The sequence below is a fragment of the Alligator mississippiensis genome, chromosome 3 (genome assembly GCF_030867095.1).
Source record: "Alligator mississippiensis isolate rAllMis1 chromosome 3, rAllMis1, whole genome shotgun sequence".
Lineage (NCBI taxonomy): Eukaryota > Metazoa > Chordata > Crocodylia > Alligatoridae > Alligator > Alligator mississippiensis.
The window spans coordinates 16,453,327-16,480,492 of record NC_081826.1 but is presented as its reverse complement, the minus strand read 5'-3'; the positions used below and the strand labels follow the sequence as shown (position 1 = coordinate 16,480,492).

At 41.0% G+C, this 27,166-nt stretch overlaps 1 protein-coding gene across 9 annotated transcripts in view; it reads right to left on the bottom strand.

The window, feature by feature from the left end:
• CYRIB (CYFIP related Rac1 interactor B) overlaps positions 1-27,166 on the bottom strand; it is a 179,387-nt gene that overhangs the window by 86,425 nt on the left and 65,796 nt on the right. For 5 of the 9 annotated variants that reach the window (XM_059723750.1, XM_006264802.4, XM_059723756.1 and 2 more), the window contains 2 exons: positions 22,516-22,594; positions 6,837-6,871 (listed from right to left, as the gene is read on the bottom strand). The gene's annotated coding sequence lies outside the window, so the exon portion shown is untranslated. Of the gene's footprint in view, positions 1-6,836; positions 6,872-22,499; positions 22,595-27,166 lie in introns of all 9 variants that reach the window. The other 4 variants (XM_059723755.1, XM_059723751.1, XM_059723753.1 and 1 more) reach the window with 3 other exon arrangements.

Genomic DNA, 27,166 nt, shown 5'->3' with positions numbered 1-27,166 from the left:
CTTAAGGCAAACTGCAGAGTCTTATTTTTCTACATCACACCTGTAAGTCTAAACACAGAAAAGTGATTAATAGCTACCTTTTGAGTAAATTATGTGTCTGCATTATCTCTGACACATAAGGCCCTCAGCAATACATGTCATCAAGCAAAAAGTCAACTGGATTTTCTCCCCTCGTGAAATGTTCACTTGGAAAAAAGATGTAATACTTTGAAGATTTATAACCTTTTAAAATCCACAGCAACGGTTATAGTTACATACAGCCGTCAATGATAACATCAGAGACAAGTTTGTAAACAGTGCTGTAGGATTTCACAGAGCATCTTTACGGTCTCTTTTTCAAAGCTGTTTTCCTCTCCAATGAGGGCATGTGAAAGAACGGGAAAATTAAAAAGTCCATCTACTGAAAGCACACTTCTTTCCAAAAGATATCCAAAACTGTAAAATTATCAGTCAGGAAATGCTTCTGGCCTGCATACTGGGCACGTCTACATGAGACATTTACTGCAAAGTTGACCAATTAACTTTGGAGAAAACATCTTGGCGTCTACATGGGTGCCCCTATTAGGGCACACAAAATTAGAACTCGGCAGCAGGATAGTACTTGTAAAATACAAGGATGCTGCCCTGGCTGGCTGAGGCACAAGGGTGCTATAGAAGTGCAGGGCTAACTGGCAGGCATGTCTACACATGCGCTAACGTATGTACACATGCTGCCCAATGGTTAGCCCCGCACTGAAGCACCCTCGTGCCTCAGCCAGCCCCTCCGCAGCACGTGGAGTCCAGTGGGAGCAGCCCTGGGCTGGAAGGCTGACCCCCTGGATTCCCTGCCAGCTCAAGCTGTTCTGACCAGGATCCATGTGCCACGCATTAATAAACTCCAGAGCAATAAGCTCCGGAGTTTATTTGAGTGCATTAATCACATGTGTAGACATGGCCATTGAGTTCTCCTTCTATCAATTCTAGTAGTTGGGGGCAGGAGGGAGTAGTAGTTCTACTAATGTTTATAGCTGCTATTCATTTAGATCAAGTAACCTTTCAAAAGAAATATCAGTCTTAAATGTTTATAACCTAATTTTATCATTACTGCAGTGAGTTTAATACAGAAAAAAGGCCAGTTCAGAGACGCAGATATTTAATCTGAACCAAACACTGAACAAGGTGAAAATAAGAACTGGCAGGGCTTATGTACGTGGAAGATAACTGCAGCACAAGATTTTGAGTGTACAAATTACTTTCAAGAGCACATTTTACAGCTTGATAGCCTCATCTGACACACATTATGTATTCTTTTTCCAGTACTGACATCTAGTGGTAGCTCTTGACTGTATCAATAAATGTATTATAAAGAAGTAAAACAATATAAACTGTTCACTGAAGTTTCATATGGTTTATTTTTTATTCTGTGGCCAAAAGTATCTCACTAAAGTGATTAACATTAATGCCATTTTAGTTCTGTAGCCATGAAGTAATTCACAACTGCTCAATAAAACAGTGAAAGATATAGCTGGAGGGTCCCATATAACAGTTTACAGATTATAGATGTGCCAACCTCAGTGGCTCTCTACTAATATTGAGCTGTCATAAGCATACTCTAAAATTAAAGGGCAACTTTAATGAGAGAAACTAGGTTTAATGTTTTTGCATAGTTAATATACCATCCTTCCTTCCAAAAAGGAAGGAAAATGGAGAACCACGACATTAACTGTGTGCTGTGAATCATTTCAACAGGCCCTTAAATTGAATTATGTTTCTTCCCCTACAGATATTAGATGCTCCACAAGCTTCTTAAAAAGGCAGGAGATCAAAAGTCATGTCTACATAAGAAAACGGACCACTGTACTTGGAGCAGGATATTTTGGTTCTGCAACAACTATTCCAGAATAGCTCAGTTTAGATAGGCTATTCTGGAATAATTACTTTAAACAAAGTTAATTTTACCAGTCACAAAAGCCAATAATCACACCACTTTATATTACAGCTGATAAATGGGCACATTTATTCCTGGAACATGCACATCTGAGATTAAGAGAACTATTAAAAAGTATTAGTTAATACTTTCTCTTTCCAAAAGGCATGAGCTAAAAAAAAAAAAGTACCATTTATCATAATCCTGAATCTTTATATGTAAAGACATCTTTAAATGTAATTAGTTACAGAATACTTATGCTCAAGTATAAAATGTCTAGGGCTTTGGATTTCAATCCTTCAAATAAAAATGCTTTTGTAGTACTTAATCTCCTCCTGCAGAGGTCACTCATTTACTACTGGACCTTGCAGATAAAAGGATAATAATCACTCAGAGTAGATGTTTCTTTGGATACCTCTAAGGAAGAGCAGTTTCCCAGCTACACTATATATCATCACATCAGCAGTGATTCACTAACTTTAAATGTCACAAGGTGATGGCACCAGAGTAGCAAGTTTGTTTCCTTTCAAATTACTCCATTAAGATGTTATCTCCTTAAAAGTTGGTCAGTTTTTATCAGCACTTTTAAAAGAGACCTGAGAGATAAACTTGGTGAAATACGGCCGCTAGAAACATTTGAGAGGAAGAAGCACTTGATGCCTCTCAGATTTATGCTGCAAAACCAAACCCTGGATCTTCTATGAAAGGCTAAATTTTGAAACAGTCAGTGTGAGGAATGTGTTGAAATGTGAATCTAAAGTGATTACCTGTTGAATCTGCTAATGCTAATGCAGTTTTACTTTGTTTCCAATATATTCTGTGCCAGCCAGTCTGGCAGCACTTTCCCACATTTATGGCTGGAGTCATTTATTTATGTTTATTCCAGGACCTCATAAAAGTCAGTGCAAGGGCTGTTTTGCTCCTTTTGCAAAGCACTGTGTGTTTGAATTATAGAGAAGTTTGTATTTGGGTAGATCACTAAAGGATTTTAGACTTCAGAGCTCTCAGTCCAGCATCACAATCTATCTTTAAACTTACTTTTAAAAGGTGCAGCAAGGGGAGGGAGTCTGGTGGGGAAGGGGGGGGGGGGTTGGTTCTGGGTATTGTCCATTTAAATTTACAAATCCTCGTTCCTCAAGACATTAAAAGCATTTTCTATCCTTACCTTTGTTCTGAGGTCGAATAGCTACTCCTTTACGGTACTTTACATGTAAATTTCAATCAATCATCAAGAAAAACTTCCTTCTCTGCCTTAAAACTAGCCAAGCTCCCAGGAGACTTACTTTTTTTTCCCCTTCCCATTTGACCAAAGTGCCCAGTTCTCCTCATACTGGATTAGGGAACTTCATGCGCCTCAATTACCAGAGTTTATTATTAGAACATTAGAATTCTGGCAGGGTTCATCAGTTGTGTAAACTACCTTGTTAAATAATGCAAGTACATGTAGTTTCCATGCATTGAACCTAAAAAGCAATAATAAGCTGGAACTACTGCAAAAAAATCAAGAGCTTAAAAACTGACAACCCCTACCCCCCTTAATTTAGGGCAGCAATCACTAGTCACTGTGGACAAATGTGGTCATGACAAATGATAATTTTCCAGACGTGCAAGTGATAGATTTAAACACCTCGTTTACATACCTAGCTTGGAGGATTTTTTTGCACATCAACCAACATATATGAGAGGCACAGGGTTTAAAAGATATATAAAAATGGTCTTTAATGCTACATTACAGTTGTAAAGGATAACCCTGTATCCTTGTAAAGAATGACCAGGCCAGCTTCAAAAGTCCAAGCATAAAATAACACTTTTACTCTACAGCCTTTCAATCCCTATACTTGCAAAAGTAAGTTCTTGCATTTTGGTGGGAAAAGCTAACCGGAAGAGTTCTCTATTTCCAGTGTATCTGCCAATTTCTAACGGCACAATCTGAATAAGGGTAACACAATAACACTATTTAAATCTGTTACATCAACTGCCGAGACTGACAGCAGGACACGTTAATCTGTTTATGACCTGTTCTGATATAGACCTTGCAAAGGAAATTCATTTGACTTTTTGCATTTCTCAACCTTAGCCCTAACACTTCCTGACTGCCAAGTTATAAGCTTCTGAGATGAAGACATAGTATTTTACTAAATATATTAAATGCTTTGAAGGAAACACTAAGAATTAATATTTGGATTTCATCTTCATACTTTATACATCATCTGCAAGCAGACCAGACATGTTTACATTTAGTTTATTTTGTATTCTTCATAATGTGTTTTTCTCTGTTGTTATGCCTCCAAGACCAAGCAGAGGCACTTTCACTTAATATTATCTTCAGTGGAAACGAACGTAGTGTTTGACAAATATTGTATTTATTTACAACATTATATTGAGAGGAACTATATTAACTGGAATAGCAGGTCACTCACTGGGATCATAGACCTTGAAATGCATTAAACCATTGGGGAGATGGAGTGGAAAGGGCAGAAGAGGGAAGCAGGCAGTTTATTCTGTTTTTGTTTTACAACGGTTCCAATTAATTTAAAACATCGTGGATACCCTCTTGACTGATGTGTTACTGTTTCCTCATAAACCAGGCCACTTATAATTTAAAAACCCCCAATCCTGTATATTCTAAAGCAGGGGCAGGCAAGGTCTAGCGTGCAGTGGACTGCATTTCCCAGCAGCCCCTGCCCATGCAACTGGGGCTGGTTTCCATGGAGACCCCAGCAGCAGCTGCACTGTGATAGCACCCGGCCAGGGTTTCTGTGGAGACTGGCCCCAGCAGCGCTGGCAGGGTATGCATCAGGGTGGGAAACTGCTCTGGGGGTGGGCTGGGATCTTGCAGCAGTGACAGCGGGGTCTGGAGCTGGGTCAGAGTCGCACAGGTAGTGGGTCACAGCTCTACCTTGGCTCCTTGCAGCAGTGACACCATGGTCCGGAGCCAGGGCAGAGCCACGACCCGCTGCCTGCATGCCCCTACCCAGAGCAAGCAGATTGCAGGTCATGGCTCTGCCCTGGCTCTGGACCATGATGTCACCACCACAAGATCCCAGCCCGGCCCTAGAGCAGCTCCCTGCCCAGCCGCACACCCTGCCAGCACTGCTGGGGCCGGTCTCCGCAGAAACCCTGGCCCCACACTATTGCAGCATAGCTGCTGCAGGGATCTCCATGGAAACCAGCCCCAGCCAACACGGGCAAGGGCTGCTGGGAAATGGAGTTCAGCTGTTGGCCGATTCCAATATTTGCCCACCTCTGTTCTAAAGAGATCCCAAGTTTTGGAGTTGGTTTTTGTGAGGAGATGGGAAGAGTCTCAAAAAGGGCCAAGAATCTCACAAACATCACTTAAAGGTTAGTTTTTTGGAAAAGGAAAAAAAAAATAAGATAAAAGGTTTAGTGACGCAGCAAATCCTTCCGCAAAAAACAAACAAACAAAAAAAAAAAAAAAACCAAGACTGCGACCTTTTCAAGAGTTGACAACTTCCATCGAAAGAAGAGTATAGAAAAAAAAAAATTAGTAATAGCCCAACAGCAGGAAGTTATTCAAATGTCACATTACTACAATGCCTATTACCCAGAAATGAAGATGAAATTAAGGCTTTGGAAAAGGCAGCTGAGTTCCAAAACCACTGAAATATTAAATGTATACCTACCAATTTTTATAGTATATTCTATTTTAATCACTTCACTAATAGCTCACTCCTAATAAGAATTCCAGTAATTGTAACTGAAGGGAGGAAATATCTTGTGGTTAAAATACTAACCCAGGAGTCATACAATCAAATTATTCCAATTTATTTTGGGGGAAGGGAGGGCACCTCCTATCAGATCAGCATAAGTAATTTAATACCTCTATGCTTCATATTCCCACATGAAAAAAAGTTTTACTAGACTTGCCCAAGTCCTATTATATTCTTGTTCCCTAAACGTAACACTGGATGAGTTTGAAGATATCTTTTGGCAATACTTTCACTGTTGTCAATATTAGACAAAGAATGAAATGATAAAAAGTTAGACATGAAGGATATATAGTTCTTTTCTTGCAATTCACATACTTTCTTTTTGAAGTTTCATCAAGAGACAGGATTTACTTTTAGGATTTATTGCATCAGTGTGTTTATTTTCAATCTCTCTAATGTAGGCAAATATGTCAACTCGCCACCACGCAAGCATGGAGCTTCAATACAATGAGGCCGTGTACTAACTTACAACACTAAAAGGTGAAACGTTTGGTAAGCACACACCATTTGACAGTCTTAAAAGCTTGCCCAAGACTTGACTGGTCTCAATGATAAAACAGTTGGTGTTAGGAATATTGTGAAGCAGGTGTCACTATGACCACATAAAAAAATCATTCTTTGTTATGCAATACTAACCTGAATAAATATAGTTCTCTCTAGATCTTCCAAAGGGCATAAGAAACAGCCCCTGAAGATCATTACTATTTGAAATGCCTTGCACAGATATACCACTGTCAGTCCATGATGTCTTAAATGAAAGACATTTTAATGGGCCTTCTTTAAGCTGTCTTAAGTCTTCAACTTAACAGCAGAGGAATGTATTTGACTGGTGAAAAAGAAATGCAAAAGGAGGAAACCCGTCTCTTCTCTGGCAAGACACTGTATAAAGTAAATCTTAATGAAAGGTTAAATAAATATGACATATTTATATTTCCCCTTCTACATTCTGAAGAAATAAAAGATATAATAAATAAGCCTCTTCATAGACCAGAGGAATGTATTAAAGAATGTATTCCCCAGCAACTGATGTAAATTCTAATTAACACAGCCATTTGGGGTTTTTTCCTTCAGTGTAAAATAAATACTAATTTACTAATTTTCTTCTACTTGCAGTCATTAGGAAGTGTATAGTTCTAGTCCCCTTAGCCAATTATTTCCTCACAAACAAATGTACATAAAAGATCATTTGCAATTCTTACCTACAGCCAGTGCTGCTCTTTTCTTGGCCCCCAGGCTGTTTAAAAAAAAAAAAAAAAAAAAAAAGAAAGGAAAGAAAGATTATGAAACAATATATTCTTTCACATTGAAAATGTTTTACTATTAAAAAGTTGCCACATATCTTTATAAAATATGCATTTATTTGATCCACTGTGCTTTTCTTTTAAAAGTACTGCTTTTTAAAAATCAAAGGTGTCTTCCAATATACCCATCACCTTTTAAAGTTACTTTAAACAAAGGGCTCAAAACTACTTTCTAGTTTGCTTTACTTATGCTTATCTAAATGGAACAAGAATTATGGTGCAATTATTTTGCAAACCTAGATTCAAATATGTTTAGAGAAGGAGCTTGCTAGTCTCATTTTAACCATTAGTACAAATGACATCAAAGTTAGAGTCCCAATGCTGCAATTAAATGACACAAGAAAATTTAAGCTCTGCAAGAAATTAAAGTTTACCACAGACCTACCACAATGACCAGATACACTCAAAACAAAGTTTCAGGGTCCTGCACTCAGAGCATACTTCTACACAAAGGCTGCACCCTTAACAGACAGACCTGTATAATACACCAGGGCACAAAGCTCCTGAACAGTCTTTGCGAGCCATTGCTCTAACATGTATTACATTAGTATTTTGCAGAAGACTGCTGGGCAAGCTGATGCCTTACAGAGCAACTCGTCTGGAAAGGCATCTTATGGCTAAGGTTAAAAAGAAATGCTGAAAACATGTCAACAGCATGTCAAAAGGCAGCAAGAAATTCTACTAAATCAAAAAGTAGCTCAAGCTAGAATTTACACCATTTGTCTACAACAGTGGTGCTCAACCTTCTTCCTTGGAGGGTCAGATGGGCAGTGCCCAGTCCATCTACAGGTTGGAAGTGGCTGGTAGCCTTGATCCAGTGCCTAGGGCCTCATCTGAGCCATAAGGAGGGGGAGGGGGGCAGGGGAGGAAGAAGAGTAACTCAATTCCAACCTGGCCCCTGGGGGGAAAGGGGTGTGACTCGGCCCTGATTCATCTGGGCAGGGGGAAGGGGATGTGGTCCCAGCAGCATGGCCTGGCCCCAATCTGGTTGTGCTATGAGAGGGGGCATGAGAATTTGGCAATGGGGAAGGGTAACTGCTCCTGTGCTGCCAAATTTCCCAAACCATGGACAGCCCCATGGGTGGAGCGCCCCATGGGTCAGATGCAATGGCTCCACAGGCCAGAGGTTGAGCACCCCAGTCTACAGTATTTTCCCTGAGATCGGAACAGGCTCAGAAGTGCAAGTAGGAGGGAGAGGAAACAGAAGCCACAAAGTGGGCTAGACCTCCATATGAATACTCATCACTGGTCAGGGCCTACAAATAGCACAAACCAACAAAAACTGATGGCTTCAGAACATTTTCTAAAGTTTCTCATTCTTTTCTCTCTCTCCCTCCATGCGCGCGCACACACACACACAGGCATATACATCCTCCCATCAAACACACAACACTTGGATGTACCTGCAGTACTTTCAAAAGGTCATTCATGTATGCTTAATGCTGTGTTAAGAAAAGGGGTCACAAACAGGTGCCAGGGTATCATGGTAACTCTTTTTCTTTCCTTTAACACTTTCCTTAAAAGACTAACTTGTCCCTAGTCCTTACACTTGCAGACAGTCTCAAAATTTTAAAGTAAAGCAAAGCAAAACACTGAGGTCCCTCTAAATAAATTCATCACTGAATTAGAACTTAGCCTGAGGAGCAACGATCATGACCCCATTACATTCAATAGTCACGAAGAGGATGGTCCTGTCCAAAGCCAATCCAACCCACACAGAGACACACCCCCTTCAAAAGACTATTTTCCTAAAGTGAAAGCACTGAGTCAAACTGATCAAGAAGGAAAAAAAAAATAGAAAAAATGAAAGAAAACCAATGTTCTTTAAAGACAAGTTTTAAATTTAGGAAACATCACTGTTCTACATTATTGAAGAACAATTTTGTCTAAGACCCCATGCAGGTTCATTGGTGAAGGTAGAAATTAGTAATATATACCAAATATGGGAAAAAGGAAAGATACAGTAATCAAAGTTAGACACGTAGAAAACAGATAATGGAAGTTAAGAGACATCAAGGCAAACTTACAGTTGGCAGGGCCAAGGCAATCATTTTTATGGAAATGGGCCTCAAAACAAAACCCACCATGTTCTCTGAGATGATAAATTTGTTTAACAAAAGATAACCACATAAAACGTACTATACCCACAGGGCTTGACCCTTCCAACATGTGAGCCAGATACAGCACGTGGGGCCAACCTTGTGCACCAGATGAGGAGCATGGACCAACCAAGCACACACTGGAGCTGTGCGCCAGCCCATTCGAGTGCTCGTGGGGCTCCCTACGAGTTCAAGTAGGCCTAGTTCAGCTACCTGAGAACTACTACATTTAATGGTAGAACTGAAAGAGCTGCCAGGCTTGCTACAAATCTGAAGGAAATTCAGACATTGCATTATAGGGAAAGAACGTGGCAGACTGCTATACCCAGCTCTTAGGTATGAAAAAGAAGACTACAGAGAATTCAGAAGCTTTATGTTTCACAGTGACATCCATGTATATGCACAAAGCCTAGAAGTACTCACAATGACAAAGCAATTACATTACATTTGCTATCAACAGGAATTGATACTTTTCGTCACTCACAGGAGATGCATCTCAAGAGGCTCATCTCTCCTTAATAGAGACTGCTTAATAGACACTGAAAACTGACTAGTAGTCACACTTCTTAAAAAAAAAAAAAAAGTTTTATACAGAAGCTATGAGTCACACATTACATAGCACAATAGCTTACTCAGACTCTACAGATGATGAGGATATTTGAAAGGTGCTGCCTACTTATACCTGTGTCATCTATTGCAGTTTTACACCCCTCAAGGATTCCAAATGCAGGAGCAAGTGTACACATGGGCTGGGGAGCAGCCCTTTCCTTTTGAGATAACTTGCTTGTGTTGCCCATTTACTAGATCAAAACTTAGCTGAAAATCCAAAAGAAATACTGAAGAGTGACATTAAATAAAAAAGGGGGAAAAAAGAAAGGTCAACTCCTCCCATCTAGGCATTAGACTTGAGATCTGAGATAGCAAATTCTCATCAATGAAAAAGCAGGCTCAGCCTTAAGTCACCAGAAAATTCTTTGTTCTCAAGGTAGGCCACTATTTTCTAATCTTTAAACAGCTTCTGGGTTCTCCCTGTAAGAACTAGCAATAATCATGAGAGGCTAAATTTACCTTGCTCTCAAACACTTTCTTACCAACTTCTGCAGACTCTCCCCTCCCAACTGGGCTACGTTTTGCATGCCCAAACCTTGAGTGATTCACCATTTTATATAAGTATTTTACAAGGAACTGTTGTAAATAGAGACAATTCAAAAGAAGTGAAGATGAATCCAACAAGGACTAGCTATGAGTAACAATACCTACAAGCATACTCCAGACATCAACTGCAACAACTCCGCCGTGACTATATTTTTAACTACTGGATCCCCTCTTCCATGTTCTCTTGCTTCAGTCCATTTATGAAGTGACCTTGGAGCCCAAGCAAGCGATTCCACAGCTCTATGATTTTGTCATACAAACTTAATTTGTATGACAAACAAAAACCTAAGATTTGTAAAAAAAAAAAAAACTATAAGAGTTGTAGATTTCACCGAGACAATACAGCCTTTTAAAATAGCATTAATGTGATGATGGAAGCATGCAGAGACAGGTCCCCTGCCCAAAGCAGCTTATAACAAGACTAGACAACTTGAACGACGAGAAACGAGTCACAAATGCAAAAGAATTTGGAGGCCTTTGCCAGTTCCACATTTAATCAACACTACCACTTCTAGCAGCTCCTAAAAGTGGAAATTTAGCTCACCTGACTTGAAGCTAAACACATACAAATGGAAGGGGAGGGAGAGGAGAGCTTTGGATCTTACAATTTAGTGGTTTACACCAACAGGATAAAACTAGGGCTTTGTCAGCGCATCTTCAGGAGCAAAAACCATTGTGAAGAGGGTGTTTAGGAAGGTGAGAAGAGCACAAGGTTGTCATTTAGGACAGACAAAAGAAAGCAGAAGAATGAAAGGAAGAAGCCTATGGAGAAGGAGTCCTAGGACTTGCCTATCCAGTTGCTGGGGGTTTTTTTTAAAGCCATTTCAAACTCTTTACCTACCTAACTCAAGCACGTTATTAGGGTAAAACTGCAGCCATGCTAGCAGTTGCATACATTTTAGCTAGTCTGTTTCCAGGTAGTTAATTTGGTACAAAAATTGTGTCTAAAAAGTCCTTGGTTACAGCTCCTAGGGGTAGGACAGTGATTTGCAAACAAAGTGACAAGACCCTTTTAAGGGTGATGCACTATATTAGTGCTGTCAGGTGTACAAATACCTACAGATGATTCACAAGATAAATGATTCCTATTTGAAATCTCTGGGTTTATGTCAAAAATATTTCTAACCTGTTGCAATCTGAGCTCTCAACAATATAAATTGTTTCATGATTTTCCTGTAGTGAAAAAGTATGAAAGTTAAGAACTGGTACTCTCTGAAGGATGCTTTCACAAAGGTTAAGAACCACTGGCATGGGGGAATTTGCAATTTAGACGGAGAAGACGGTACAACTACAGAACTGTACAAAGCTGCCTGTTGCTAGGCTGTGCAGGAGGGAGTTTTCTTGGGATCCAATCCAATACTGTAAAAAGGAAGCCCAAGACGCTCTCCCTTAAAGTCTTACCTTTTCCCACTCCAAATTCAAGATGCACTTATTTAAACTTCTCTCCATTAAAACAGCACAAATGGAAATAAAAATTAAGAGAAATTAAAAGTGGACTTGCAATAAATGCCAATACTGCCAGTTCCACCCGTCCCTACTACTTTGAGGCTTGGCTATTCATAGCCATCAAAATAGCAAAACAAATGCCCTAAATTAGAATATTGCTTTTTAAAATGCTTGATTACAAAATTCTTGAAAAATACAAAGCCAAAAGTTTAACTGAAAACAAAACACACGTGTGCACGCATGCACACAAAGCATCTCTGTGTCTGTCATACAACACATCTGACCTACACCCTAGCCCACCTTTTATAATAAATTTAAGGCCTCTAGATCACTGATCGGGGTGGCGGGGGGAGGAAGATCAGAAATATGTGTAATATAGGAGGGGAAAGTGAGACCAACCGGAGGTCTATTAAGAGGACAAGGAAGAACAATGCCAATGACAGATGGATCAGAATGAATAAAAATGCTTTGGACAGCAAAATCCTGGTCCAAATATAAGATTGGGAAGCAATCGCTTCCCTTGTGGTAGCTGTCAACTTGACAGCTTTCTAAATATCAAGTGTTAATTATGCCCAGCTCTATGAGGACATTTAAATATAGAAGTGTCTTTTCTAGACACCAGAGAGCAGCTTTTGTTCAGAGTAACCTCAAATATGACTTACACAGTTTAAACAACCAATTCAGTTGTTCTGTGCTTTCCTCACATTCTCATAACTTCTCATATTGTTATAAAAAATAGACATAACATACTGGAGTACAGCCATACACAGCATATATACTAGTAACTGTATAGCTCACAGGACATGGCACAAGGACAAGGGAGAATGTTTTGGCTGCAGACACAAAAACATTGAGGTACTCATGTCCAACTGCATGGAGACCTGAATGCACAAACAGGGGCTCTATTTAAAATGTCATCCATGAAGACAATTGAAAGTTATTTGGGGGTATGCAAAATGGGCCATATTCAGTTCAGATTCGGCCACAGACACAGCTTTAAATGCTTTTTCTATAAACCTTGAGGTACCAGGTGTGGCTTGTGAACGCTGTGATACTGGGGTGGATGGAGCATGGCACAAGAGAGCGGGCCCCCGCATGCTTGGCGGTGAACTGGAAGAGGACTGGAAGTACTTCTGGGCCACTTCCAGGTCGACCACTAAGCACGCAGGGCCCCCCCCCCCCACACCTCAGCGACTGGCCGCAGGGGGCCCCCCGGGTGCCCCTCCAGACCCATGAGGCACCAGTCACTGAGCCGGGGGGGGGGGGGGAAGAGGAGGAGGAGGGAGCCCCTCACATGCTCCGTGGCAGACCCGGAAGTGGACCAGAAGTGCTTCTGGGTTGCTACCCAGCATGCTGGGGATCCCCCCCCGCCACTCCTGTGGGACACTCCATCCACCCTACCATCTCAGCATTCACGAGCCCCCTGGTATCTTGAGGCATGTAGAAAAAACATTTAAAGTTGTGTCTATGTTCAAATCTTTTGGAGGGTTCCAATTCGATTTCGAGAAATTAAAAGGGTCTCCCGATTCAATTTGGATCCGGAGATTCGGCCACCGAATCTGTCCAACTCTCCTCCAAATCGAAACAGTGACCGAATCTTCGCACAGCCCTAGTGACTGCATAGAACAACTGCAACGAATCATAACTTGCATCTTTAACAAATGTCCGTACGTCTGGATACAAGAGCACCAAATAACAGTTGAAAGAATGAAGCCTTTAATGAAACAGGCAAGACAGTGTTCTAAAATCCCTAGTAAAAAGGTATTCCCACATACAGAAGGTGTATTATAATCCTGCCTGAAATTTAACTCGGATGACAAAAAAAACACAACCAAACAAATAAGAAATGACTACAAAGCCATAGCAGTGCAAAGCAGTATAGCATGCGACTGTAGAGCAGCGATTCTCAGCGACAGTGCTGTGCAACCTTGGGGTGCCCTGACATGTTTTCAAGGGTGCCACATAATGTTTGTACTATTAGGTGTACAAATATGGATTCACAAGATAAACTCAGAGATTTCAAATAGGAATCCAGAGTGTTAAAAGCATTTTAACCTGTTGGAGCCTTTTTTAATTCTTGCAATAGAAGAATTGCACTATTATTATTGATGTAGTTAAAAAGCAAGTGAAAAAAAAACTAATAGCTGGCATATTCTGAAGGGTGTCTCGAATCTTTCAAGGGGTGCCTTGAGTCTACAAAGGTTGAGAATTACTGTTTTAGAGTGTTAGTCATTCACTTCTGAAGGGCAATCATAATTGAAAACATCTAATAATCAAGTCACCTATTTGCACAAGTTTTAAACATCTGCTTTTCACTGAAGAACTGAACTGGTAATGTACACACTTATTATGGTTTATAACTGGGGAATTACACAATTATGGGCCCATGTAATTTTTGCACATAAAACATATGACCATGCATAACTACGTAATTTAACCGGGCGGACTCTGTCTCCACCTCCACAGGGCTCCCGACACTCAAACTAGGAGCTCCAAGTGGAAGCACTGAGTGCAGTGGCACGCAACCGGACAGCTGGTGAGTGGGAAGGGGAGCTCCTGGCCAGTGAAGGAGGGGAGTGCTGTGGGGTTGGTGGGTGGGCATGGGGGGCTGTGTGGGATATGCAATTTGTAGGTGGGTATGGACCCCCCCTACCCACTGCTCACAGGCCCCACCAGTGGTGGCAGCAGCAAGAAGCAGGCCCTTTGGGCACTCATGGCCATTACAGACGGAGCCCCACAGCAGCACACGGCTCCAGCTGAATTCTGGGGGCTGCATGTGGTGGCACAGAGCCAGCTTGCTAGTGCATGCCTTCAAACTAGACCCAGTTGGATCCGTGCCAACACGTGGGGCTCCTGGCACTGCAGGTAGGAGCTGCACACCATCAGCCAGGGCCAGGCCATCTTCAGCTGGAAGCTGCACATGGTAGTACAAAGCCTGCCCGACCTGATGGCACGCAACTCCCTGCAGCTCCCAGTCCACGCACCATCGGGCCAAGCAGGCCCTGTGCTTCCACATAAGGCTTCCCGCTGGAGTGCTGAAAGCCCCACGCTAAGGCACAAAGCCAGTCTGGTCAAGCCTGATGGCAAGCAGCTCCTGCCTGTAGTACCCTGAGCCCCACGTGCTGGCACAGAGACAGCCTGGTCTGGTCCAGACATGCATGCCAGGAGGCCAAGCCAGGCTGGTTCTATGCTACCACGTGCAGCCCCTGGGACTCGGTGCACAATTTTGAGTTTTTCTGCACATAATTCCCTGGGGTGTAATTGTTCCTTTTATAATGCAGTCCATCACAGCCACATCAAAAGCAAGAGGAGGTGAGTAACATTTGGCTTTTGAACCGTTTCAAATAAGAACAATGCTTTTTTCAGAATGATTCTTTTTTCCTCTCAAAAAAAAAAAAAAAAGCCTATTTGGGTTGAGTAAAACCTGTTAGTTTTGCTGTTTCAGGAAAAAAAAAGAGGCTGAAAAATCTTGAACAAACATTACGGAACATTTTAAAGAGTTACAACATCTGTGCCCCCCCCGACACACACCAAAAGAAGAAAGCATCCCAGGTAGGCTTGCCCTTGTGTTGTTGCCACTAGGCATTGCTTCCAAGTCAGGTGAGGGCAGGTGGCAAGAACGTAGGCATATCAGGCCCTGATCCCCCTCTATGGCAGGTAAGCAGAAGACAGCTATCTGGAGGGACTGGTGTCAATGTCCATGAGCAGCTTCTGGAGCCTTTTAAGGAGGGTTAGTGGCAATCCAGGATGTGTGACAGGTTGCTGAGTGATGCCCAAGACTCAGCTGCACTAGGAGAGACATGGCAGGTGATAGCTCCACCACTGTAGCAGTACCTCAACTTCCTCACAAGACTTTCCCAGGGCTTTCATAGAAAGGCTAGTTGGCCTAAGAAAATGCCCAGAGCTTTGAAGCCACCAAAGCACCCAGAAAGGCCTCCAAACAGGTGCAGGGGCTGAAGAGCCAGGACTGCTGCCAGTGGGAGGGACAGACTCATCAGGCACCACAGGAGCACATGGAGAAGTGGCTTAATGGTTACAGTGTAGAGCATTAAAAGATGAGACAGCCATGCTGGGTGCCGTTGCATCCCAGGAATCTGTTCAGTTTTAGGAGGCTAAGGATGTCCTGGTGCAAAAGTCAGATGGTCCAGTGACAGGTGGAAAACCAAGGGCTTCTAGAGTCTGGAATAAGAAGTGATGGTTGACCCAATCAAAGCGTTTCCGCCTCCCCCACACGCCTCCTCGATTCTTTGTTCAGTGTAAAATCAAGCTTTCACACTTTTTGTTTTGACCAGGGAACTGAAAGCACTTTTTCACAAGACATTACTCACTTATTTACTGGAAAGGGCTGGGCAAATATTATTGCACCCCAATTTGACATGAGGAAATTGAGGTTGAAGGAGGGTAAACCACAAAGACACTCCATGGTATACAGCCGTAGTTTTCAACCTGTGGTCCAAAGACCCCTGGGGGTCTGCCAACTATCTTTTATGGACCCTCTAGACTTAATTATGATCAATCAAAAGTATATGAATGCCCACACTTACAATTCCAAGGGGCCCACACACCTCCATTTGAAATTTTCAAAAGGGTCCACTGTAACAGCCAGAACCAGAGGGATTAATAAGCAATAAATATGTGCTTCTTGAAGGCATTTGGTATTTTGCCTAAACAGATAATATGAGTTAATATAAGCTTGTAAGTTTGTAAACTGCAAATGTAACTTGTCTGTTATAAGTTTAACTGAAATGACAAATTAACTGTTCATGGAACTGACTGGGCCCCATGGGCAAAGCTGTGGCTGTGAAATTAGCTGGCCTAATGGTTTTTTGCTCAGGGTTCAGCCTTAGCAATAAAAACTGGATCTAACTGCTTGGCACACCCAACACATTCCAGGAAAGCATATCCCAAGAAAGCATATTCAAATGAAGCCTAGAAGGGGTTGGAACTTAGGCGGAGCGATGTCAATTTCAAACCTAAAGGTGCTGCATCATAGTTTGCTTATTGGATAAACCCGAGTCTGGGTAGTAACCTTTTATGATAATTTTAACACCTTTCAAACCCATAAGGTAACAGCTATAGGGCAACATTGTGAGTGGCCCTGGGGCCAACAGATTAACATAAGACCAGGGATAAAAAGCACATGCATCAGGTGACCAACAGGAAGGAGGGATCAGAATGGTCATTTCTGTTCCACGCCCGGACCCCAGACTCCCTGTGTGAGTGAGGATCGGATCCTGATCAAGGCATCTTCCCCAGTAATCCCTCTGACAGCATCGATCAGGGACACCTGACTTCGCTGGAATCACTTGGCGCGCACCTGGCATTGAGGGACTATCGATAAGTTGCCAACCCATGTCTGTCTATTTGTTGTTTTGAACAGCCCAGTGAGGCTAGTACCCTCGCAGTGCCCAGTTGGCCTGCGACAGATTGATCTAACTATCTGTTATTATTTACTATTAGCTCTTTTATACTGCATTATCTGCTTATCACATTTATCTTTCTGTTAACTGTTGTGTGTGTGTGTGTGTGTGTGCGCGCGCGCGTGCGTGCGTGTAAGCTATAATAAACTTGCCTTTATTTCACTCCCAACTTTGCCTCCTCGATCTCAAACTGAATTAAACAGCCCAGCTGGCCTGTGATAAAATTGATACACTCTCAGCGCCTAGCTAGCCTGCGAAAGTCCACGAATGAAAAAAAGGTTGCAAACCACTGGTATAGAGCAACTCAGGACCTAGAGTTACCCACTCATCACTAAACCAATTTTCCAGACTTAAAAACTACTCTCTGATTTAGCATGTTGGAACAGCAAGTCAAAATGCGCTAGAGAATGAATGCTCTGGCAGGTTACTACAAGTGAGGACTTGGGGGGGGAAGAGGAGTAGAGCTCTGTATCGATTCTGCATTGCTGGGGATCACAACTGTTAGCATATGTCTACAAGTGGTACTATTTTTATTTAAAACTCAATTAAATATCTCTGCAATACCAGCATTACCAGGTACACAACATCCTCAGACCTACATGGACAGGGAAAGAATCTTGTTCTCTATACAAAGCAAACAGATACTTCTGTGGTTGGATACCTGAGGTAAGAACACAGGACTACATGAGACTGTCTGGATAACCCACCCTTACAAGATAGTATTGTAGAATGCATAATCTGACTTAGAAAATAAGAAATGCCACAAATGCAACTAAAGCTTCAGTAGTATTTTTTCTGCTTCTTGCTTCAGAAACCAGCACTGCAATGGTGCAAGTATGCTGAAAAGATGGTAAATTGTCAGGGAAATTAAGAGGTACTCACTCACTGAAATCTTATTTTATAAAAAAGTATCTATAGCTTTAAAAAAAAAAAATGCTGCCATCCAGATGCTATGAATCATTTTGAGTGACATCCAACCAAGATTGCTGGAACTCTGCAAACTATGCATCCAGTATACACATGGTGAAGTTTAAACTAGAACTTTAATATTAGCTTGAAGCAATATGCTGACTGGAGCATCATCAGTTACAGGAAATTAATTTTTAATTTATGCTAACAAACGAGAAATGTTTTTACCACTCTGGAAAAATAAACATGTGATTTCTTCATGTATTTCTAATATATGCTATCATCAATCTGATTCTTTTTTTAAAATCTGGCATTTATCTTATTGTAGTTGCCCAATATGACCTGCAGTGAAATATTAATATTCATGATGTTTAGTATAAAACCATTTGTACATCTGCTTCCAATTGCCTACTACTTTTTCTGAATTTCATAGAAATTGAAGGATCTGTGGCTTGAAGCATATATCCAAATAAAAACAAAGCAAATCTTTAAATTGCTCTTCTCTTTCTTTGTATCTATTTCCCGATTTATTATAGGAAACATGTGAGGATATGATGCAACAATAAAACAGAGCCCGGTTTTAATTCTTGCAATACAAGAAGTTCTTTTTTTTACTTCCCAATTGGTAAGAGCCAAAGACTTGCATCAGAAGCCTATATCATGTGGGGGATAATACTTTGCAACAAAAAAATCATCCCTAACAAGCTTCTTAACTGGGGGAAGACACAAAATTGTACTAAAAGTTAAATTAAGAAGTGACATGAAACTGTGTGTGTGTGTGTGCGCACACACACACACTCGTAAATCCAAACAAGGGATCTGTGCTGGATACCACAACTGTTATGAAAAGAAGAATGCTTAAAATGATTTTCAAAATGTTTCTAAGGATTGTGACATGTTTTAGAATTATTTAGTAGCTAAAATTGACAATTCTCTGATAACTACATGAGTGGCAATAAAAAGTGGCTAGCTACTACAGAAAGGGAAGTTGCAGGTACACGTTTATTGCACTTGGCAAATGTGTTGCTGAAAGTGTTAACTGATACCACTTTAAAGTCAATACAATAAATAGAAGCTTGTTAATCAACAAATATTGGAGATACAAGCTCTGGGATGCCAGCTGCACACAACTTAATACAGTTTGTTCAAATCAGCAGTGCATGCCCCACCCCAAAAAATTAATTCAGAGACTTACAACCTCAGAAGTAAAGAATATAAACTATCAAGATTATGATTCTTCAAGTACATGAGAAGCTCTTCTTTCAGAAAGCTAAGAGAATCCTTTAAACTAAAGCTTGCATGCAATTCAGTCCCCTTCCTGTAATAAGCAATTACAGGAAGAAAAGCAGGGGATATTTTGAAGTTTCATGTATAGTTTTGCAGAAACTTAATATCTTTTAACTTGGCAATACAACATAATTTATAGCTTATAAAATACAAGGTATGCTGTCCTGAAACAAAGTTCAAGCTCTACATTGTTTCTGCTTAGTTGGAGATCAGTGATCTAAAACTGAACGCTACACCACATTTCCACAGTTGAGTATAAAAAGGTATAGTAAGAACACATAGGGCCAAAATCAGGAAAGTGGAGGTACAAACTAAGATGCAGTAAAATGGAAGTACATTTATAGTCAGACACAGACCAAGGAAAGAAACAGCCTGCTTAATGTCATTTAAGCATCTACTTAAGTTTGTTGTTGTTTTATCTCCCTGCCTGCCATCTGACACCTCCAGGGAAGGAATTCTACCTGATCAACATATCAAAGAACTACTCAACACAGCTCACAAAGACACTCTCATGGACCCAGAGGGACAGCTTTCCATTTTCAGCTCCCTCTGTCCAAAAATGAAGTTTATTTCCCACCTATACTTTCTACCATTTTGTACCATCTACACTTTTCCCAGAGCCTGACGAAGGGACCTTGATCCCGAAAGCTTGCAGAAAAGGACAATTTTCTTGCCATTTTCCAGTTGGTCTAATAAAAGATATCATTTTGGAACCAAGAGTTCTAGCTTTTTGTATGTACTTAAGTTAATGTCATTTAAGTGTTTTTGCTTCTATTTTTCCAATGATTAACTTGGATCAGAGAGAGTCTAAAATCCTGGCTAGGCTAGGGAAAGGAACAGGTTAGAGACTGCTTAGAAAAGTCACATGCTTTTAAATTAGTTAAACCTAATGAACCCTCATGTGCTTAGAGAACTAAGAGAAATCAGAGAGCTACTAGCAATTTTTTTTTTTTTGAGAATTTAAATAGACAATGGGTGAGGTCCCAGAAGGCAGGAAAAGAGCAAACACCATGCCAATCTTTAAAAGAAGGACCTAGAGAATTATGGGAGAGAGGGAGGCACGGCTCCAGCAGCAACAGCGACAGCAGGAGCCTGGCAGCAGCAAATACAGAGATCCCCAGGACCTCCAGTAAGTGTTTAAAGTACATTTAAAATGCAGGTTCAGCATTGACAAAATATTTGAAACCGCAAATGCTGAACCTGCAAATACTGAGGTTTTCCTGTACAGGCAATCGGCTTTTTTGGGCTAGTAATGTCCCTGATAAATGCTGTATGTACGCGTGCAGCCTCAGCATGCACGCAGCCAGCATGGGGACCAGTGTCTGACCAGTAAGTTGGAGGGGACAGGGTGCATGGGGGGAAAATATCAAGGCCCCTCATGGTGCAGGAGGGAGTGGGGCTGAGGCAGGGGTAGGCACTGCCCAACCAGGGCGGGGCAGGGCACGGGACTGAGCTGCACGTGGCTCATCTGGAGACACAGGGAAGACGGGTGGCTTCCTGCCACTGCGCACACCCTCAGAGGAGGAATATGCCTCCTGGATTTGTGTGGGGGATAAAGGTGGGCTGTCTACTGAAGGCTTGGGGCTGTTCCAGCCTCTTCCTGATGGGGGGGGGGGGGGGGGGGAGGACTGGGTCATGGAGTGGTGGCACTGGGAGGGGGCGGGCTGCAGGGGGGGCTATGACCACCCAAAAATTCCTTGTAGCCCCCCACCCTCCCAACCCACCCTGAGTACAGCCGTGGCCCAGCCCCCCTGTCAGGAAGAGGCCAGCACAGCCCCTGGTCCTGAGCCCACAGTGGGCAGCCTGCCCTTGCCCTGTGCACAAATGCGGTGGGCACAGCCCCCTATGCCTCCCCCAGGGGTGCGCACAGTGGCGGGGAGCCACTCCTCCTCCCCACGTCCCTGGACGAGACGCTCAACGCTCTGTCCCGTGCCCTACCCCCAACTGCTGTCCCACTCCTCCCTCACCATGGGAGCCTCGATCCAACCCGCCCTCTGCTCCCCTTCCCCCCACACCGACTTACCAGCCAAACAATGCTCTCCACGCTGCCAGGCTGCATATCGGCTATCGGATCAGTACTGGGCAATATGGCTGGTTAATAATTGATATCAGCCCAAAAAATATTGGTACACCCCTAATACTGGTTTCTCTGTTTATCAGAATAAGATTAGATAAAACAACAATATTGATTTGCTAATGTTAAGATTAAGAAATTCTAGACCTCCACATAGAGTGATGTCCACTTCTCTCCTCTTTTCTTCCCCTACCCACTTGCATCAGTAATCCTGAACCCAGCTGTCTAAGCTGTCTACCCTTGCCTGCATTAACAGCCTTCCCCTGATGACTAACTTCTGTATACTTGTAACTCAAACAAGTAACAGTGTCTGCTGCAGTGATGAGAGGTTCAGGGTTTGAATTTTAGACAAGGTCTATGGTGACTTGATACAGCTACAAACATTTTGTTAGATTTCTTCTTTAAAAATAACCCAGGAATTGGTATCCAAGACTCACTACTTTAAAAAAAAAAAAAAAGTTATTTAGGTTACAAAGTCAAACATTTGAAAGACAGAACGCCAAATGTACAGTTGCCTGTGCAAGCTTAATATGTTCCCTCTCTCCTCATGCAAAGCAGTAACATCTAATGGCATGATCACATACTACTTTTCCATGGGAAACCTTCCTCTTTCAGCATCCATCCTGTGCATAGAAGGGGAGAATTAACGTTGCACAGACAACTATGTTGAATTTTAGCATCTGTCTAAACAACACGGATTAATGGAGTTTTTCCCCATGTAATATACTCAAGCACAAGTTTACTGTTTATCAGTATACATCCAAAGAAGTATGAAGTCAGATAAGGGTAATAGAACTTCCAAAGGAAAATTTTAAACTGTTCTTTTTAAAAAAAATATATTAATATTTAATTTGTCTCTGCTGAAACATTTCTTCATTTAAAGTTCCAGTGTTAGTTTTGCAGTCTTAATCCAAACTACAGGCACAATTACCTTATAAAATAAAAGCATCTGGTTTTGAGAAAAGCCACTCTTCCCTCCTCCCCACTCCTCTTCTAGTTAGAACAAAAACAAGGGTAAAAGGTGAGTGTAGTCCTATTATCAAAACTACAATTTTCTTAGTACAAAAGGACTCTCTCTTAGTGAACAACACAACGGCCTTAAATTTAACTTGGACTCACAAAGTACACATCTCGATTCTCTCATATGAGAAGAAAGTCTACAAGCAAGGACCTGAATATACGTTTACCAGTTGACAGTATCCTCTTGAAGTCTTAATAGAAGCTTCTACTCCTTGGAGAACTGATGTAGCAGCTTGTCTTCAGTATCTGAAGAAACAGAAAAAGAAAGATTAAAAGACAAATGGCACATGGTCTAATTGAATCAAAATGTCATGCTTCAAAGCTGTAACACTGTAATAATATATGCAGTAACAAAAATTCTAGCTCACCATCTGTTTTGATATCAAAGAAACAATATGATTATTCAATCTTTAAAAATGTAAATCTGGGTTGTTATGATTTTAACTAAGTTTAGGGAAATGGACAAGTAATGCAAGAAAGCATTTAAATATACACTCTTGGGTGCAGTGAAAGACTATATGCATCTTACTGTGGCAATAAAAATTAAAAAACAAAGTATTTTTCCAACAGGTTAGTCATTTGAAGTTGAATTGTTTAAACTTTTTTTTTTTTTCAAATTGGCCTTCTGATAAGTCACTTGTTTTGCAGTACCAGCTAATTTTTTTATATATACACTCAAAGATGACTGTACCATGAGTGTCCAACAACAGCAATCATTCATGGAAGCTGATAACCCTTTTTACAATAACTGATCCTATATTTTACTATTAAAAAAAACGAATCCTGTAATATAGCTTGCTAGAGATTTCAGTTTCCAGCACATTGGCCAACAAGTTGCTGACTCAAAATAAATGTTTGATCACTTTCCTTCACAAAATGAGAGAATTGGGAACAGTATCATTTACAAATTAGTTTCATGAATTACTGCAGACAATGGAGCAAACAATACCAGGAGTAACCACAGGGTAACCTCAAGCATTAAATCTCATCAAGTAAAGTTACCACCAATTCAAAGCCACCAGTAATTAAGTGTTATTTACAAAATCTATACTTCCTTCTTTGAATCTTTGGAATTTCTAGTTTGGAAACGCAATGCTTGAAGAACCAAAATATCATCTGGTTGTATATAATGACTCCATTTAGATTTTTGAAAGCCTTTAATAAATATACTTAAATTCTTTTGGAGTGGCTGCAGAAGGAAAACACAGCAGCATTATTCACAAAAAACAGTTTTGAAACAACTGGGTCTTGGGCAACAGACTCATTAGGAAATACATGTTCATCTCCTACTCTGCAGGTCTAATAGGTGTTTTCCACCTCTGTCCCACATCCCGTGTTTCCTCCTGTATAGCAGATGCCTCAGTACAACTTAAAGCAGGGGTATTAAACTTATGGTCGGTCACTAGACTGACTCCATGTGCTGACCCCCATTACACACAATGTACAGAGCTGACTTATCTGCATCCAGTGCACATGGCACAAGGCATACGCTCCATGCAGTGCCCCGCTGAACCCAGAGCCAATGCACAGGGTTAGTCAGTAGGGCAACACATGGTGCGCACTTCCCGTGCAGCATGCAGTCCGTGTGGCTGGTCCAGTCCCAAGCACCACAGGCAGCACACACCAGTCCCAGGTCTTGTTGTGTACCCAGGGCCCGGACCTAAACCAGGGCCGGCGCTTCAGTTAATTAAACAACTACCAATGTACAGAGGCATCCTGTAATAAAGCCTGCAATAGTTCAAATGAAACAAATTAGAAAAGTCGACTGTAAGCATAGGATGCCCTGAACAATATGCACCAAAAGGAACATTTACCTAGGACACGCACAGTGTTTGACAAATGAAGAGTTTGCTGTCCTACCTATTTTGTTGTATGAAACTCTCTCTCTCTCGGCACAGAAGTTTGCTAATGATCTAAGAGAGAGATCAGGTGTCCTAAAAAGTTTTGCAGAAGTGCACAATTTGCTCTTAAATAAAGAAATCCTTCTACCTGCCTCCATTTACATCTTCCTTATCGATGGTTCATCATGTCCATCTCTTGCCAAGGAGCTGCATGAAATCAAACAATTCCTGGCATCTCCACTGCTACATCCAGTCCTGAACGGGCAGTCAGTGACCTGTATTTCAGTCAGACACTGCCTGATAAAAGTCTGAGCAACAGAGGCACTGTCGCTGTCCCCAGAATTAGACAAAGTGATATCGGTTTTTCAGTCAGCTCCTGAGTGGTTATTTCTGCAACCACAAGGTCTAGAATTTCCCTCCTAATAAAAGCTTAAATTCTGCTGTAACATATGGCTTTGATCTATTTATACTAATCAGGAAAAAGCTTCTCCTTTTACTACCATGGAATTAATTTTTCAAGACTTGATTGAATGCATCTCTTAAATTTTCTAGGCTCTAATATAACATTTCCTATTGGAATGGAAAATTCTTTATACCGTTGCCAATTCTGTCCTGACAATAACTTTATTTACTTTGGTTCTGATCAGATTAATTAATGTTTACATTTTTTAAATTCGTACAGTAATGGGCAAATACCCCATTTTTTAAGCGAGCAGTTTTCAATTATATGCTCTGTAGAAATAAGAATACAATCTAAAAAAGTAGTCCAACTGAACAGTCAGAACTGATTGTTCAGGATAAGTAACTTCAATGAGTAGGAAACCACAGACAGAGTTAATTTAAATCACCTTGGTTTTTTCAGAATGTACAATGCTATATAGGATTACTACAGAAGAAGCTGCTTTAAACAAGTTATCAAGTCTGACAGCATTTCTTCGATTCATTATGTAAATGAAAAATGGGAAATGTTACCAGTGTATAGTTAAAGGAGCATTTGTCTGGCAAGTTGAGAAACTGCTTAAGGGTCAGAAAAAGATTATGCAAGAGGTAAGGATTTTTGCAGGTGATGCCCTTTACTGGACCCAAGTACATGTTTGGGAGAGACTTGGATCAACTTTCTAAAGATATCCCCCACAAAAATTCTGGCTTCTCAAATTCCTGGATCATTACAACTACAATCTCACTTCAACACCACAAAAAGTTTGGACAGACAAGAGCAGCAACAGACGAACTACCAAGCCCAAATTTTAACAATGCAGCATTTCAGGGGATAAGTTCATTCATAGGTGGGATCCAAAATAAATGCCCACTGCCATCTACCCTCCCCAAAACCACTATTTGAACAGCATCACAGTTAACTTCAGTAAGGTATCTCTACACTTATCCTGAAGCATCTATCAGCCAAATGGAAGGTAACGTGAATTAAATCACAAACAGATCACTACTGCAGCTACTACTACTACTACCAATAAAACAAAAAAACAAAACAGATCAGATTAGGTGCTCCAATACAATATTTTCTGAAGAGCAGAAAGTTCAACTGTTTTTATGTTAATTCCTTAATCTGCAGAAGCAAAGAACTGGCTAAAGATGTTGTTATCACAGACTTTCCTGCATTATATCTGAGAAAGGGCAGTTTGTCTCATATTCTAGGTCAGGGGTGCTCAACCCCTGGCCAGCAAGCCAGATACAGCCCACACAGCCAAGCAATTTGGCTCATTGGGCTCTCCAAAGGTCTGGAAATTTAACGAGGAGGAGTGGTGACAATTAATACTGCCACCACTCCTCCACCACCAAATTTACAAGCCCCACTGGCCAGATGATATGGCCCTATGCATGGGACCCCACCTACACCCACAGGTGTGGGCAACAACCCATCCTAATTTTTCAGAATTTCTTGTCCCCACTTGCAGAACTGTTCTCCCAGGCTTCTTACAGATAAGGAGGTTTAATAATATCTATACCAAATACCCAAGCAGTTCTCTATCTTGGATCACTTTTTTTCCCCTGATTTACTTTGCACTGTTTCCAAATTACAATGAATATTCAAAATGACTTAATCTTAGCTGCCACTTAATAAAAAGCTTGATATGCAGAGCATAAAAGTCCCTTTCTCCCAAATACCAGATTCTGCTCCAAGTTTACATCAGAAGAGCTTCAACCTCCTACAGAAGTAAGAATCCTAAGGATCATAAGGATCCTAAGGATCAACTTACACGCCTGTAAGGATCACCTAACATTTTATTTGTATTTCTGAAATTTGTGGCTCCTCTTTGAAAGATTAATTTACAAATAAAATCTACGTTATTGCAATTCTTACTGTAGCACCTTAAAAAAAAAAGTTCATTTGAATTCAACACCCAAGCACCACAAGAACTCATGAACAATAGTTCTATTAACAAAATTCAGAGAAAAAAACAAAAGCAATTTGTGAAACATGCCACAGGGAAAAGACTAAGTTACTGTTCTAATTTTCATAATCTTATGCAAAGAATGGGACAAGAAAGTTTGAGTCAAGTCAAAATAGATTCGGTCTAAAGATGCCAATTTTAGATGCTCATGAAAACATACTGTGTAAATTCAAGCTGCTTCTAAACTTAACACTAGTTCTTCAACTAGAACAGTAGCTGCTGGTAAGCAGCACTATTTATGCATTTATATATTTATTTAATAGATTTATTTTGCACCCCATCCAAAAGGCTCAAAATAGCTTACAGAAAATAACTATTCAATCAGACATGAAAAGTTGGATGTACAGGTAACAAGAGCGCTTTGCAAAGAAGGTGCAAAGCAATCCACTGGCATAATACGTGCAACTACCCCTAGGCAGCTGTTGCTGTTGGAACAGAGTTCAGGTCAATGATCACTACTGCGAGGTGTTGCAACAATAGGAACAAGCTTAAACACTGTACTGAAGCCTGCAATTTACAGTTTAAGTTTCAAACCATTCCTACGATTTCCCTGCACCTCCCATACA